Genomic DNA, 18218 nt, shown 5'->3' with positions numbered 1-18218 from the left:
TACATTTTATAAACATATACACCTACTATGTACTCACAAAATATTATTTTAATTTTTTAAAGATATCACCGTAAGCTTCCTAGTGAATCTTTTTGTCAAAAAGAGCCATTTATAAGGCCTGCCACTGAAAACCATGGAGTATGGGCCACACCACCTCACAAGCACAAGTCAGCCCGAAGTAGCCATCACCAACCTATCAGATGATGCTCAAATGCTAAAATTAGTCCATAGGGACATGAAAACTAAAACAGAACGATACTATTTTATCTCCCAACCAAAATCAAAGAGCTTAGAAAAATCAAGAATTAGAGAGGACATTCTCCTGCCCGTGCGTGGGAGTATAAATGGCCACGGCCACTTTGAGGAACAATTGGGCAAACTGTAAAATTAAAGTTTTACTTTAGTTTTAGTAAAACTAAAAATGCACACATTCTACAACTCTGTAATTCCACACTGGTTAATTACTCCAGAGAAACTCTGGCACATATACAAGAATGTTTGTTCACCAGGGCACCTTATTAAGAGCAAAAAATTGCAAAAACCTGAATGTTCATCATTACATAAATGGCTACTTGAACACCATTAATTAAAAGAAATACAAAAATCTCATATATATAACAACGTGGACAGATCTCCAAGATCAGTTACCAAATTTTTCAAAAAATCAAGTTGCAGAATGATGCATACCAAAAAAAAGTATGTAAACACACAGACCCATATGACATAATCTGCATGGATTCAGATAAATGTATGTAAAATCAAAGAGAAAAGTCTGGAAGAATACACACCAAACTTTGTTAAGGTTTATTGTTCTTTTTTTTATTAAATTGCATATTGAGGAAAGATACTGCAAAAGGAATATAAAAACCTGGGACCCCAATTCACTCTGCCAAAAGAAAGTCAAGCTGAAAGCTGAGTCATGCAATAAGCTGCCTTTTCTTTTATTCCTAAGCAGATAGCTACAGATAAAAGGTTAAACATCTCCACAGGTAGCTGGTAGAGTAAGAGGGAGAAAGAAGAACTGGAGAAGTGACATGAAGGCAAGATGGTGTTCAGTGACTACATGTTGCTCCTGTCCCTGGATTGGATTCCAGCACCAGGGGCCTGTGTCTACTGCTGCACTGTTACAATTATCATGGTTGATTCTGGATCTACCAAAGTAGTGCTCCCTTGACCAGGGCCCAGTCTTCATTGCCACACCAGCAACTTCCAGCACCTGTTGCATGGAATCCTTACCTCTGCCCCGTGCCATCTGATCTCCTGCCAGGGCCTCTTTTTGGCAGACGTTAGCAAAAAGCCTAAGAAAATGCAAGGGAGTCAGAGAATGAAGGTTGCAGACGTTGAGCTTCGTAAAAAAGCAGAACCTGGAAGTGGGTATGTGGGGCTGGGAGACAGATCCGCTAAAGGTCTTAATCTGGCCACCATGAATCTGAATTCCCTTTGCCCTTCATCCTTGTGTTCAGCGGTCATATTAAAAGTTTAAGCCTCCATGCCTTCAACTTTCTCTTTCACAGCATTTCCTCCATGATACTGTGAACTGCCTTCCGCTACCCAAATCTCAGATCCTCCTCAGTCTCGAAACCTTCCCACTGTGCCCTTAGGAGCTGCTGCTCCACAGCCTAGATCTGCTGCCTCTTCTCTGAGCATTCTGTAGTTACGAATGGAACTCCTTTGAAAATGTAAGGTGGCAACAAAATTCTACATTTCTCAGCATCTTTTTTCCCCTAAGGATGGTCACTTGTCACAGTTCTGGCCACTGTGATAGAAGAAGCTACTGGCTAGAGTTCTAGGAGAGTTCATTTGAGGAGCTTCCTTGTGCTGCTGTATACCCTTTTTCACTGTGTCTCTTCCTCTTTGCTCCTGACTGGAATTTGCATGTGATTGCTGGAATTCCAGCAGCCATCTGATAATCCTGAGGAAGAGTGCCATACCCCTGGGAAGCAAAAAGATCAATGAACTCTGGGTTGCTGTTGACATCTTGGACTCACCATGCCAGACCTGAGCTGTCTACTTCTGCACTTTTTGCTATGTCAGAAGAAATTATACTCTTGCCTCTTTTAAGCTGTTGCTATTTGGGTTGTCTGTTATATGCAGCCAAACTCGACCCCTAACAGATACACATATAAACAACTCCCATCCCCCACCCTGGGCTCTGGGCTCTGGGCTCCACAATTTCCTCCTTTAGTGACCTTCTGTGCTACGCTGCCCCAACTTTCCACTCTCAAAGTCACACCCTACACCTTGTCATCACCCCTAGCTATTCCACCTTCCAAAACTTGAACATCCACCTCTAACCACGGCTTCTTGTCCTCCCAGCATGCTCTTCCAAATGCTTCTACCTCAGAAGGTCTCTCAGTCTGCATCTCCCAACCCACCAGCCTCTCTTCACTTGCCTCCCTATCCATTCCTTGCATTCCAGGCCCTGTGACTGTGACTCTGAAAACACTCTTGCCAATATGCTCAGCACCCTCCCCATGCCTTTTCACTGCAGTTGTCAGGCAGAACTGCAGGCCTGGGTAAACTCAACCCTCTACTCTCACTGAGCATGTGGTTGAGCTCTGAACACCACAGGAGCCAAGCATGCAACAGGGAAATCTGCAGTCACCTTCTTCATTTGAGCCATTGCCATGCCCACCATTGTTACTACACTCCTCTGCTCAACTCCCCTTTCTCTCAATGCGCGATGATCTCAAACCCTCCCCTTCTCAACTTCGCATTCCTCATCTCATCACTTTCTTTTGGCAGCAGACAAGCACCCACTTTAGAGAGACATCCCCTAGTCTAGAGTCTTTGCCATGGTTTGAAGGTCTCTCCAAAATTCATGGTGAAACTTACCTCATTGTGCTGGTATTAAGAGATGGAGCCTTTTGGGTTAAGGCCCAAAGTCATGAGGATTCTGCCCTCATGAATGGAATTAATGCCCTTATTAAAGAGGCTCAAGAGGGCTTCCTGGCCCTTTTGCCTTGCATCCCTTCTGCCATATGAGGACACAGCATTTGTCCTCTTCAGAGGATGCAGCAACAAGTTGCCATCTTGGACACAGAGAGCTTACCAGACACTGAATCTGCCAGCACTTTGACTTTGGACTTCCCAGCCACCAGAATTGTGAGAAATAAATGTGTATTATTTATAAATTACCAAGTCTGAGCTATCTTGTCATAGCAGCAGGAATGGACTAAGGCACTCCTCCTCCCAGCTCCAGACCACGTATCCAGCTGTTCAGCTGACCACTTCAAAGAGCGAGACCATGGAATATGATCCAGTTTCAAGGATGGATGAGAATGTTTCAAGTCTGCTTTTGCTTTTGTTTGACCTACAATTAAGAAATCATCCAGTGGATGATGGAAGGATCATAGGACACTGATATCATTTGGGTACACATTGTACTTGTTTGGTTAACCCTATTTGGATAAACTGTTGTGGTCTGGGTTTAGTTGTATGCAGCCAAGGTCATCTATGATCTAATGTCTTCATTAGAAGATACTGTTCACCAGAGTACTACTTCTCCTGCCCAAGCTCCTGATGAGGATTGGCCAGCTGAAAATCAGGGTTAAATCCAACTCCATAACCCAAGGAACAGCTACTCCCTGATGCTGAACAAGGCCAAAGCCATATACTGTGAACAAGCACAAAACAGAGCAAGCGAAGCCCAGACAGCTGCCTCTCCTGCAGTTGAGGGTAATTTCTTAGCAAAGAAAACATTTTCTTTTTGGAAAAGAGTTTTAGATTGGCTTCAATGCTTGGACAAAAGAGGTCAGCCCTGCAAGGTCCATGACACTAAGCATAGCTACAATGTATTGAAAGCAGGCATTGCTGATGCCCACACAGCCCTAAAAATTGCATCTCAGTGCCCATACAATGTATAAGTTTAGGCAATTCAACTTCATGGTGAACTTTTCAAGGTAAATTAATTGAGAAATATCAAAAAAGCATTTGCCAAAGTAATACTTTGACGTTTCAAAGAGTTGATCTAGAATCAACCTTTCATACAGTGGTTGAATAGTGAGAACAGTTCCTGCAGATGACACACCTGCTATCTGATGATGGAACCACACCATCCCCAGAAAAAAGCCCCATTATCCTGTGTTCTGGAACAGAACAACAGCATATCCCAAAGTGGTCCTGAATAAAATGTGCATTATACATTAGGCTGTGGGGGGGGTGATGGGGACAGTCCAGGACACATCCCTACATCACTCTCATCACAATTATGATCTGATTTACAGAAAACAGTATCTTTGAAGTGGCATTAAAGTGAAACTTCTGGATGAGCAAATGTGGCCAGAGGTCGACATTTAACTAAGTAGCTTAATTTATAAAAATGTCTGTCCTCAGTCAAAGGCCAAGGAAAAAGCAATGGTAACTGCATTCATTCATATACTCATTAGGTCTTTCAACCCTTTTTCAGTGCCTACTTTCTGTGTGCCACGTACTGAGATGCCAAATGAAGAGGCAGCAGCATATAAATTGCACTTTTTTCCCCACAGTTTTCTATAGAGCTCTGTTATGAACTAGACACTGTTCCTGGTGATGGGGATTTAGAAATGAAAAAGTAACTTCTCTGCGTTCTATCTAGTGGGGGAAGGGAGATATAAAGAAATAATTTTGTGGGAATATAAAGTGGTACAGTCACTGTGGAAAACAGTATGACTATTCCTCCAAAAATTAAACACAGACTTACCCTATGATCCAGCAATTCCATTTCTGGATATATACACCAAAGCTTTGAAAGTGGGGACACAAACAGGTATTTGCATACTCATATTCATAGCAGCATAAGTCACAATAGCCAAGGAGTGGAAGCAACCCAGGAGTCCATCAACAGAGGAGTGGATAAGCAAAATGTGATCTATTCAGTCAATAGAGGATTATTCCGCCTTACAAAGGAAGGAAATTCTGACACACACCACAACATAGATGAACCTTAAAACATTATGGTAGGTGAAATAGACCAGTCACAAGGGACACATACTGTAAGATTCCTCTTCTGTGAGGTACCTGGACTGGTCAAATTTATGGAGACAAAAAGGAGAGTGGTGGTTGCCAGGGGTTGAGAGGAAGGGGGAATAGGGAGTTAGTGTTTAATTAAGTCCAGAGTGTTTTGGGGATGATGAAAAAGTTCTGGAAAGAGATGGTGATGCTCGTGTCATAGGATGAACCCTGAAACTGGGGTTCAGCCTGGGAGGCTACGGGGGTTCTTGGCTACATGAAGGAAAGAATTCAAGAGTGAGTCAGCAGAGTAAAATGAAAGCACATTTATTAAGAAAAGCAAAGGAATAAAAGGGCGGCTACTCCATAGGCAGAGCAGCAGCATGGGCTCTGCCTATGGAGTAGCTGCCCTTTTATTCCTTTACTTTGGTTATTTTACTTTGGTAAATTTATTCCTTGGATAAAAGTATCCTTACTTCGGTTATTTATTCCTTTTCTTTGGTATAGTTATGGTATTTTTTTATTATGTGATAAGCAAAGAGTGTATTATTCATGAGTTTTCTGGGAAAGAACTGAGGGTTCCTCCCCTTCTTAGACCACATCGAGTGACTTTTAGACATTGTCATGGCATTTGTAAGCTGTCATAGCACTAGTGGGAGTGACTTTTGGCATGCAAATGCATTATAATTCATGTATAATGAGCAGTGAGGACGAGCAGAGGTTGCTTTTGTCACCATCTTGGTTTTGGTGGGTTTTGGCCAGCTTCTTTACTGCATCTTGTTTTTATCAGCAGGGCCTTTGTGACCTGTATCTGGAGAAACAACCTCTGAGATGCAATTCATTGGTTCCTGGGGTAACCAACCTGCCTCCCTGGCAGCCAATGACTTAACCCGTGACTAAGAATGCCAACCTCCTGGGAATGCAGCCCAGCAGGTCTCAGCCTCATTTTGCCCAGTCCCTGTTCAAGATGGAGTCGCTCTGGTTCCAACACCTCTGCAAGCTGCCGGACAATGTGAATGTATTTAATGCCACTGAACTTACAAATGATTGAAATGGTAATTTTATGTTATGTACATTTTACTACAGTAAAAAAATGTTTTGGAAAAGAAACCATTACGTTTTTTGCTAAGATCTTGTTTCATCTTAACACACACGAGATGCCTTGTCTTAATTTTGTGGACAGGCAAGGCTGAATTTCGTTTCACAGATGGAGGACGGAGATTTGGGGACAGAGGGCGGGAATTAAAAACAAGACAAACAAGAGCCTTATAGGGGCAGTGTCCTTCTGAATCTGATCCCTGGTGTCTTGAGAGCTGAGGTGAGGGAAACTCGCCTTCAGGGTCCTCAGGGTCAAAGCAATTTGTTGCCCTTGAAATAGACAAAGCTCCTAACCTTTCCAGTTTTTTATGAACAGCTCATTCTGATGGGCAGTGACTTTTTCCCACCCTGTTTTCAGGAGCTGACTCCTGGCGGGTTGGTTGTAGGGGCTCTCTTGAGTGCTTCACACACATCAGTCCTGTTGGGGTGAAGGTCACCATCACTGTGATAATTATTGCTGTCGTCATTGAAACCACCCAGCCCTAAAACAGCATGGGCTCTGCCCAGCGCCTCCGTGCTAGAAGCCCACACTTAGAAATAGAGGGCCGAAGACAAAAGAGGACTGCGGGTTCTTGGGCCAAACTTGACCCTCTCAAATCCCCCAACTCGGGGATTTCATTAGCTGAGGATTGGTGTGCCCGGATTTGACCCACGCGTAAACTCTGTTTATAGGTGGAAGAAGGCCTTTGCCCCGAGGCATGGAGAGAGAAAGGTGAGAGGAACAAGGATACGTGGGGGATTCCATCACAGCCTCCTCTGAGACCTCTCTTCACATTGGTTCCAGGAGTAACCAACCCCGATACCTGGCAGCCAATGAGATGCCACATCCCCTCCAGCAGGGGGCAGCCGGCCAGCGTCAGTCCTGTCTTCCTAAAGGAGCATTGGTGGGAAATGCAGGCACCAGCTCCCTCCCTGCTCCAAAGCCCTGTTTTTCCAATTTGTATTTCACTACTTTCCTGTTGAGCTTGGATTCCAGCCTCAAATTCCGCAATTTGGCCAGCATCCTAATCCCCGAGTGAATCTTGCCAACCACTCTGTGGGGCCTGTGTGCTTCCTCCTGGGTTCTAGGGCGCTGGCAGCGTCCACCTCACCATGAACGGGCGCCCCAGCCTCCTGAGGCCTTCCTGCCTGACTCTGGGAATGGCCACTGTCCAGGAATCCCCGCGGCCCTCCATGCTTGCTCACTCAGTCAGGCCCTTGTGGGGATATTGCAGAACAAGTCCAAGTTACTATCCCTTTAAATACAAACTTTTCAGTCTAGCTGTTACCAGTCCAATCCGGAGTGCTTCTGTGCCCTACTTTACCTGATGTGCCAAGCCATCAGCTTGGCTCTGCCCTCCACCAGGCGGTGCTACTGAAATCTCAGCCAGCCTCAGAGTTGAGTGTCCAGGGCCTTCAAATGTCCCCATCCTTGAAAAGGGAACTCCAGTGGCATCTTCTACAGGGAGACCAGAAGCAGCATCTGACCAGGAGACAGCACTGGCAGTCCCCATACAACTGAATCAGCAGGATAAAGGCCCTTCGTGTTAGGCACCAGCGGAGCTGCATCCCACCCCCTCTCTTCCCCTGAGAACAGCTGTGAGAAGCCACCTAATTTTCATCGTTCTGCAACACACCTTTCCCTTCCTTGGGCTATTTCTCCTCTTTCAGCATTGCCCCATCAGGGTTCCAAAGCCCCATTTCTCTCCTAGTTCTTTCTTTGCTCAAGAAAAGCAGCGTGTCTAATAAACTGAGCTATGTATGATTCACTGCCAGTACAGACTGAAAAACAAAATAAACTCTCATTCACAGTCCTTTGTTGCATAACAATAAGGACACGTTCTCAGAAATGCATTGTTAGGCAGTTGCATCATTGTGCAAACAATATACAGTATACTTACACAAACCTAAATGGCACAGCCTACTACACACCCAGGCTGTAGGCTGTGCTCCTAGACTACAAACCTGTACAGTGTGGTACTGAACACTGTAGGCAACTGTAACACAATGGTAAGTATTTGTGTATCTCAACATAGAAAAGACACAGTAAAAATATGGTATGAAAGATTAAAACTGGCACACCTGTCTAGGGTACTTACCATAAGCTTAGAGCTTACGGGACTGGAAGTTGCTCTGAGTCAGTCAGTAAGTGAGTCATGAATAAATATGAAGGCCTAGGACATTACTGTACACTACTGTAGACTTTAAAACCCTGTACACTAAGCCTACACTCAATTTATTTTTAAAAATTTTCTTTCCTTCAATAATATATTAACCTTAGCTTACTGTAACTTTTCTCTTATGAATTTTTAAATTTTTTGACTCTTTTAATAACAGCTTAAATACACAAACACATTGTACAGCTATACAAAAATATATTCATTCTTCATATCCTTATTCTATAAGCTTTTTTCCTGTTTATGAAATTGTTTATGTTTTACTTTTTAAACTTTTTGTCAAATACTAAGACACAAACACACATCAGCCTAGGCCTATACAGGGTAAGGATCATCAATATCACCGTCTTCTACTTTCACATCTTGTCCCACTGGAAGGTCTTCAATGGTAATAACACACATTCTTAGTAAATGCAAATAGTCATGGTTCAAATTGATGTAGTAATGATAGACTATTCAATACGTGGTATTGGACAGCTGTTTATATACTCATACAGACCTAGTTAGATTCTGTGGTGGTTCAAAAATATATCCTCTAATTATGACCTGCTTCCCTTCAACAGGTGTACCTAATTCCTCTGCCTGGAAAGTGTGCTAGAATTACTGACTTGCTTCTAATGAATAGGGTATATTGGGAGTGATGCTTTGTGAGTTCTGAGACTAAGTCATAAAAAGGATAGAACTTATTCCTGAATGTTGCTCTTGGATCACTTGCTTTTTTGGGAACCACCAGCCATGTCATGAGGACACTCAAGCAACCCTGCAGAGAAGCTCATGTGTGGAGAGGCACTTCTTGGAAAGGAGGCCAACTTGCCAGAACCAACTAACTTGTCATGTGAGTGAGTCATTTTGGAAGCAGATCCTCTAGCCTCAGTCAGGCCTTCCGATGATTTCAGTCCCCAGCCTTTGAGTCTGCCCCAAACACCATGAGTAGAGACAAGCCCTTCCCACTGTGTCCACCCTGGCTGAATTCCAGACCATTAAAAAAACAAGAGAAAATAAATTATCATTAGTGTTTTGAGTCACTAAGTTTTGGGCTAATTTGTTATGCAGCAATAGCTAACAACTACAGTCATAACACAAACTAAAATTAATTCTAAAGCACGTTAAAGATTTATATGAAAGCATTCATCTGATGGAGGTATGCAGGAAGTGGCCATAAAAAAATTTAGGGCACCCAAAAGCAACCTGTAGGCTGAGCAGGGTAAGTACATCTGCAAGAGCAGCCAGATGGCTGGTTGATCCCTGTGTGTGGCCTCTCTAACCACCCATGGTATAGGTCCAGGAATAGAACTGTTTAGCTTCCCTAGGAAACAATGAATGTGGTGCTTGCATTGTGTTGTTGACACCATCAGAGGGGAAATGGAAGCCCCAGTGTCCAGAAGCTAAACAGAAACACACACACACAAAAGACAGAAGGAAAGAAAAAAAGGGCCAAAATATCACACAAGAAGGGGAAATATAGTCATGATACATGCTTAGCTTCAGAAAAGATTTATATAACATCTATATCAAAATCATAATGTAAACACTGTGCAATGATTTTCAACTTTTAGAATCAACCAGCAAGAAATAGCAAAATATATCATTCTGACTGCAGAATCAATTGTAAAAGTTGTAATCCATAACAATGTCAAAGTAAAAGAGTAGATAACAAAGGAGAAGAGATGGAAGTTAAAAAGAAATGAAGAAACGTATACGGGGCAAGTTCCCTCATCTTCCAAAGTGAAGAGAAAAATATTGCCTATAGTTGATAAAACAAGAAGTAAAGATATACATGTATACTTTGAATTTACAAAGATAATTAATAAAAAAAAAAAGTCTCATATTGGGATGGGAACGTGATTAAAAAAAAAAAGTGAGGTAAATCCTTATCCATCATCGTAGTACATCACTTGCTGTATCTAGTCTTGACATATAAAAAAATATTAAGAACAATTTTTTAATGGTATGAAGAAAATGATCAGAAAAACTAAAACCAGAAATAGTTAAAAGGATTGCTTTCAGCAGTGAGTCTAGGGTACAGAGATTTGGGCAAGGTGTTATTATTTCACACTTTAGGAACTTCTATATCATTTTCTTTAACTATTGAATGTATTACTTTAAAAAATTAATAAATATTTTTTAAATTCCAGAATGGTTCTTCCTTTAAAATACGTATTATCTTTGTTTTTACAACTAGGATGGCATTTGTATAACATAACTTACACAAACAAGTATTTAATTCTTATAATAATTCTGCCAGGAAAAAATTATTGTCTCTCACTAATAAGTGGGAAAAGTGAGCTGAGAAATGCTAATGACTTGCCCAAGATGACTCAATAAGTTATTTCTTTGAGAGTCATAAAATCTTAAAATATTGACTATGTCTCACAAATGTCTCATGAAGAATCTCACTTTATAGATAAAAATGTAATGTCAACAAAGACACAAAATTTCCCACTGGGTTACAAGGATTTAAAGAGTGAGCATGGTTCCTATTTCTCTGTGGGACATGGTGACCATCTATGTATGCGTCGGAAAGCTAGAAGCAGGAGGAACTAGGCAAGAAGCAGTGATCTAACCATAACCCTTTGACATAGGTGTTATTATTAACCACATTCTATACTCAGGGCAATAGTGCCAGAAATAAGCATTGTGTTCATCAAGGTTGCACAGATGGTCAGTGGTGGAACTGGAATTTGACTCAAACTCTGGGACACCAGAGACATGCCCTCTATCATTAAGCGGGGAAATGGGAAGAAAAACAGAAGTCCAACTTACCTGTGAATGGATCATGTGGTGGTTGTAGTGATTCTCTGACTGCAGAGTCTAGGACAATGTTTTTCTCTTCTCAGATTCTTAGTTTTCTTCTCTGTAAAATGAGGAGTTGAGCTAGATTACTTCCCAATTATGCTCGAACTTGTAATGCAGCAATTCAAACAATTCTTGGAAACAGAAACAAGGACCTGGGAGAACCCTGGCACATTATACGCACTTGGTTATGTTTACTGAACAAATGACTAAATAAAGAAAACAATTTGATAAAATTAGAAATTTCTGAAGACTCCATGAACTGTCAAGTGGCCAGAGATAAGGAAGCATCAAACCCATCTCTCTCTGGATTAATTGACTGTCATTCTTCTCTGAAGTAACTTCAATTCACCAGGTTTATGTAGGTTTGATTAAAAACAATAATAACAGCAACAAAAGTCCAGATGTAAAAGTGTGCCCTGCTATCTAGAGAGGGAAGGGATAAGGAAGGCTTTGTTCTTTAAATAACCCTGGGATTTCTTTGCAACAGTCCCTGTCTGGGCACCACATCTCAGGAGTGTGTATTTTAACACCCAACACCTAAGCCAACTGACACATAGCAAGTACTTGGTAAGAAATATTATGAAAATCACCAGCAGTTTACGGGTTTCTCCCCCTTCTTACATATGTCACCTAGAACTTTCTTCCAAAATCAATTAAGCTTTGAAATACAAAGCTGGGCAGAGAAACTATGATCAGATCTCAATAACTAGATTGTATTTATCCAAAATCCTTGGTTGCGAGTATCAGAAATAAACTGTGCTTGAGTGATCACAAAGAAAGTGTTTGTCTGATATTCTAAAATCAATCATTGGAATTCTCAATATTAACAGACTGTAAAGGAGAAATCACATGGTCATGTCAGAAGACACAGAAAAAGCCTCTGATAACACCCAACATCCGTTCCTGATTAAAAAAAAAAAAAAGATCTCAGCTAACTAACAACAGAGGAGACCTTCCTCAACCTGATAAAGGACATCTATGAAAAAACCTACAGATAACATCATACTTAATGGTGAAAGACTGAAATGCTGCTCCCCTAAAATCAGGAACAAGGCAAGGGTGTTGGCTCTCACCATCTCTTTTCAACACTGTACAAGAAATTCTAGCTGATGTAGTCAGGCAAGAAAAATAAGTAAAAGGAATCCAGATTGGAAAGGAAGAAGTAAAATTGCCTTTATTCACAGACACCATGATCATCTTCATAGGAAATCCACACAAAAATTTACTAAGACTAATAGTAAGTTCAGCAAGACTGTAGGATATAAGATCAATATACAAATTTCAATTGTATTTCTATATACTAGCAATGAATAAACATCAGAATTTAAAAACAATATTAACAATAACATAAAATAGCATAAAAACAATAGCAGAAAATACTTAAGGATAAGTCTGACAAAAGATGTGAAAGACCTGGATATTGAAAACTATAAAATATTGCAGAGAAAAGTTAAAGAAAGAAATAAAATTAGGCATACTTAACCAAGTAACCCTGGGGCAAGTTTTCTTCCTCCCTATTCAACTGCAGCTGATGCACTCCTGAAAATAACACCTCCTGGCTTGAGGCCAACCAACACAAAAGCAGCGCACTAAACAAAAATACAACCAAGGACCCTCAGAGTCCACTTCACTCCCCTGCTCTCTCCACCGGAACAGGTGCTGGTATCCACAGCTGAAAGACCTGAAGACGGATCACATCATAGGATTCTTTGCAGACACTCCCTAGTACCAGCCCAGAGACTGGCAGCTCCACTGAATGTTACACTCAGAAGAGCAAAAACAATCACCGCACTTCGGCTCTCAGGAAGCCCTGTTTCTAGGGGAAGAGGGAGAAAATCACATAAAGGGAGCACCTAGGGGGACAAAAGAATCTGAACAGCAGCACTTGAGTCCCAGATCTTCCCTCTGACATAGTCTACCCAAATGAGATGAAACCAGAAAAACAATTCTGGTAATATGACAAAACAAGGTTCTTTAGCAGCCCCTTAAAAAAACCGCACCAGCTCACCAACAATGGATCCAAACCAAGATGAAACTTCTAAATTGCCAGAAAAAGATTCAGAAGGTTAAGCATTAAGCTAATTAAAGAGGCACCATAGGGGAGAGAGACAGAAAGAGAGCGAGCGAATTCTCACTAAATCATTCAATGAAACCAGTATAACCCTAATACCAAAACCAGAGAAGGTTATAACAAAAAAAGAAAACTATATACCAACATCCCTGATGAACATAGATGCAAAAATCCTCAGCAAAATACTAACTAACCAAACACAACAGCATATCAAAAAGATAATCCACCATGATCAAATGCGTTTCATGCCAAGGATGCAAAGGTGGCTTAACATCTGCAGGTCAATAAATGTGATACACTACATAAACAGAATTAAAAACAAAAATCAAATGATCATCTCAATAGATGCAGAAAAAGCATTTTACAAGATCCAGCATCTCTTTATGGTTAAAACTCTCAGCTAAATTGGCATAGAAGGGACATACCTTAAGGTAATAAAAAACTATCTATGACAAACCCACAGACAACATTATGCTGAGTGGGGAAAAGTTGAAAGCATTCCCCCTGAGAACAAGAACAAGACAGGGATGCCCTCTTTCATCAGTCCTATTCAACACAGCACTGGAAGTCCTAGCCAGAGCAATCAGACAAGAGGAAGAAATCAAGCACATCCAAATTGGTAAAGAGGATGCCAAACTCTCACTCTTTGCTGATATGATCGTATACCTAGAAAACCCTAAAGACTCATCCAAGAAACTCCTAGAACTGGTAAATGCATTCAGTAAAGTTTCAGGATACAAAATTAATGTACACAAATCAGTAGCTCTGCTATACACAAACAGCAACCAAGCTGAGAATTAAATCAAGAACTCAACCCCCTTTACAATAGCTGTAAAACAATAAAGTACTTAGGAATATACCTAACCAAGTATGTGAAAGACCTCTACAAGGAAAACTACAAAACACTGCTGAAAGAAATCATAGATGACACTAACAAATGGAAATACATCCATGCTCATGGATGGGTAGAATCAATATTGTGAAAATGGCCATACTGCCAAAAACAATCTACAAATTCAATGCAATTCCCATCAAAATACCATGATCATTCTTCATAGAACTAGAAAAACAATCCTAAAATTCACATGGAACCAAAAAAGAGCCTGCATAGCCAAAGCAAGACTAAGCAAATTTGAAGGCATCACATTACCTGACTTCAAACTATACTATAAGCCCATAGTCACCAAAATAGCATGGTACTGGTATAAAAATAGGCACATGGACCTATGGAACAGAATAGAGGACCCAAAAATAAAGCCAAATACTTACAGCCAACTGATCTTTGGCAAAACAAACAAAAGCATAAAATGGGGAAAGGACACCCTATTCAAAAAATGGTCCTGGGAGAATTGGCCAGTCACATGTAGAAGAATGAAACTGGATCTTCCTCTCTCACCTAATAACAAAAATCAACTCAAGATAGATCAAAGGCTTAAATCTAAGACCTGAAACCATAAAAATTCTAGAAGATTACATTGGAAAAATGTTTCTAGACATTGTCTTAGGCAAATACTACATGCCCAAGAACCCAAAAGCAAATGCAACAAAAACAAAGACAAATATATGGGACTTAATTAAACTAAAAAGCTTCTGCACAGCAAAAGAAATAATCAGCAGACTTAACAGACAACCCACAGGGTGAGAGATAATCTTCAGAATCTATACATCTGACAAAGGACTAATATCTACAAAGAACTCTGACAAATCAGCAAGAATAAAACAATCCCATCAAAAAGTGGGCTAAGGACTTGATAGACAAATTCTCAAAAGAAGATAAACAAATGGCCAACGAGCATATGGAAAAATGGTCAACATCACTGAGTATCACGGAAATGCAAATCAAAACCACAATGTGACACCACCTTGCTCCTGCAAGAATGGCCATAATCCAAAAATCAAAAAATAATAGATAGTATGGATGTGGTAAAAAGGAAACACTTTTACACTGTTGATGGGAATGTAAACTAGTATAACCAGTGTGAAAATCAGTGTGGAGATTCCTTAAAGAACTAAAAGTAGATCTATAATTTGATCCAGCAATCCCACTCCTGGGTATTACCCAGAGGAAAAGAAGTCATTATACTAAAAAGATACTTGCATATGCATGTTTATAGCAGAACAATTTGCAATTGCAGAAACACGGAACCAGCCCAAATGCCCATTTGTTGAGGGAAGTCAGGGACCCCGAATGGAGGGACCAGCTGAAGCCATGGCAGAAGAACATAAATTGTGAAGATTTCATGGATATTTATTAGTTCCCCAAATTAATACTTTTATAATTTCTTACACCTGCCTTTACTGCAATCCCTGAACATAAATTGGGAAGATTTCATGGACACTTATCACTTCCCCAATCAATACCCTTGTGATTTCCTATGCTGTTTTTACTTTAATCTCTTAATCCCATCATCTTTGTAAGCTGAGGAGGATGTATGTTGCCTCAGGACCCTGTGATGATTGTGTTAACTGCACAAATTGTTTGTAAAGCATGTGTATTTGAACAATATGAAATCTGGGCACTCTGAAAAAAGAATAGGATAACAGCAATGTTCAGGGAACAAGGGAGATAAGACTTTAAACTCTGACTGCTGGTGAGCTGGACGGAACAGAGCCATATTTCTCTTCTTTAAAAAGCAAATAGGAGAAATATCTCTGAATTCTTTTTCTCACCAAGGAACATCCCTGAGAAAGAGAATGTGCCCCTGAGGGTAGGTCTATGAATGGCCCCCGCGGGGGCAGCCATCTTTTACGGTCAAAGCCAAAGGGATGAAATAAGTCCCGGTCTCCTGTAGTGCTTCTAGGCTTATTGGGATGAGGAAATTCTCGCCTAATAAAAATTTTGGTCAGACAGGTTGTCTGCTCTCAAACCCTGACTCCTGATAAGATGTTATCAATGACAATGCATGCCCAAAACTTCATTAGCAATTTTAATTTCACCTTGTCCTGTGGTCCTATGATCTCGCCCTGCCTCCATTTGTTTTGTGATATTATTACCTTGTGAAGCATGTGATCTCTGTGACCCACACCCTATTCATGCACTCCCTCCCCTTTTGAAAATGGCTAACAAAAACTTGCTGGTTTTATGGCTCTGGAAGTATCACAGAACCTGCCAACATGTGATGTCTGCCCTGGACACCCAGCTTTAAAATTCCTCTCTTTTGTACTCTTTCCCTTTATTTCTCAAACCAGGCAAGATGCTTAGGGAAATAGAAAAGAACCCACGTTAACTATCAGGGGCGGGTTTCCCCAATACTCATTAATCAATGAGTGTATAAAGAAAATGTGGTATACTGATCCCACAGAAATACAAATTACTATCAGAGAATACTGTAAACACCTGTATGCAAATCAACTAGAAAATCTAAAATAAATGGATAAATTGATGGATACATACACCCTCCCAAGTCTAAACAAGGAAGAAGTCGAATCCCTGAATAGACCAATAACAAGTTCTGAAATTGAGGCAGTAATTAATAGCCTACCAACCAAAAAAAAAGCCCAGGACCAGACAGATTCACAGCTGAATTCTACCACAGATACAAAGAGGAGCTGGTACTATTCCTTCTGAAACTATTTTAAACAATAGCAAAGGAGGGAATCCTCCCTAACTCATTTTATGAGGCCAGCATCATCCTGATACCAAAACCTGGCAGAGACACAACAAAAAGAGAAAATTTCAGGTCAATATCCCTGATGAACATCAATGCAAAAACCCTCAGTAAAATACTGGCAAACCGAATCCAGCAGCACATCAAAAAGCTTATCCACCACAATCAAGTCGGCTTCATCCCTGGGATGCAAGGCTGGTTCAACATACACAAATCAATAAATGTAATCCATCACATAAACAGAACCAAAGACAAAAACCACATAATTATCTCAATAGATGCAGAAAAGGCCTTTGACAAAATTCAACACACCTTCACGCTAAAAACTCACAATAAACTAGGTATTGATGGAACATATCTCAAAATAATAAGAGGTACTTATGACAAATCCACAGCGAATATCATACTGAATGGGCAAAAACTGGAAGCATTCCCTTTGAAAACTGGCACAAGACAAGGATGCCCTCTCTCCTCACTCCTATTCAACATAGTATTGGACGTTCTGGCCAGGGCAATAAGGCAAGAGAAATAAATAAAGGGTATTCAAAGGGGAAGAGAGGAAGTCAAATTGTCTCTGTTTGCAGATGACATGATTGTATATTTATAGAACCCCATCATCTCAGCCTAAAATCTCCTTAAGCTGAGAAGCAACTTCAGCAAAGTCTCAGGATACAAAATCAATGTGCAAAAATCATAAGCATTCCTATACACCAATAGTAGACCAACAGAGAGTCAAATCATGAGTGAACTCCCATTCACAATTGCTACGAAGAGAATAAAATACCTAGAAATACAACTTAAAACGGATGTGAAGGATCTTTTCAAGGGGAACTACAAACCACTGCTCAAGGAAATAAGAGAGGACAAACAAATGGAAAAACATTCCATGCTCATGGATAGGAAGAATCAATATCGTGAAAATGGCCATATTGCCCAAAGTAATTTATAGATTCAATGCTATCCCTATCAAACTACCACTGACTTTCTTCACAGAATTAGAAAAAACTACTTTAAATTTCATATGGAACCAAAAAAGAGCCTGCATTGCCAAGACAATCCTAAGCAAAAAGTGCAAAGCTGGAGGCATCACACTACCTGACTTCAAACTATACTACAAGGTTAGAGCAACCAGTGTGGTACTGGTACCAAAACAGATATATAGACCAATGGAAAAGAACAGAGGTCTCAGAAATAACACCACACATCTACAACTATCTGATTTTTGACAAACCTCACAAAAATAAGAAATGGGGAAAGGATTCCCTATTTAATAAATTGTGTTGGGAAAACCGGCCAGCCATATGCAGAAAACTGAAACTGGACCCCTTCCTTACACCTTATACAAATATTAACTCAAGATGGATTAAAGACTTAAATGTAAGACCTAAAACCATAAAAACCCTAGAAGAAAATCTAGGCAGTACCATTCAGGGCACAGGCATGGGCAAATACTTCATGACTAAAACACCAAAAACAATGGCAACAAAAGCCAAAATTGACAAATGGGATATAATTAACCTAAAGTGCTTCTGCACAGCAAAAGAAACTACCATCAGAGTG

The 18218-nt window shown here is 40.5% G+C and overlaps 1 long non-coding RNA gene across 1 annotated transcript; it reads right to left on the bottom strand.

Moving 5' to 3' along the window:
• Positions 1 to 779: 779 nt before the first annotated feature.
• Positions 780 to 11125, bottom strand: LOC140710667 (uncharacterized). The gene is made up of 2 exons (XR_012091774.1): positions 10947 to 11125; positions 780 to 3313 (listed from the first exon to the last, which is right to left on the bottom strand). It is a non-coding gene; the product is annotated as an uncharacterized lncRNA (long non-coding RNA).
• Positions 11126 to 18218: the final 7093 nt, after the last annotated feature.

Source organism: Chlorocebus sabaeus, chromosome 29 (assembly GCF_047675955.1).
Source record: "Chlorocebus sabaeus isolate Y175 chromosome 29, mChlSab1.0.hap1, whole genome shotgun sequence".
NCBI classification, from domain to species: Eukaryota; Metazoa; Chordata; class Mammalia; order Primates; family Cercopithecidae; genus Chlorocebus; species Chlorocebus sabaeus.
The sequence above is the reverse complement of the archived record's forward strand: the minus strand, read 5'-3'. Positions and strand labels throughout refer to the sequence as shown.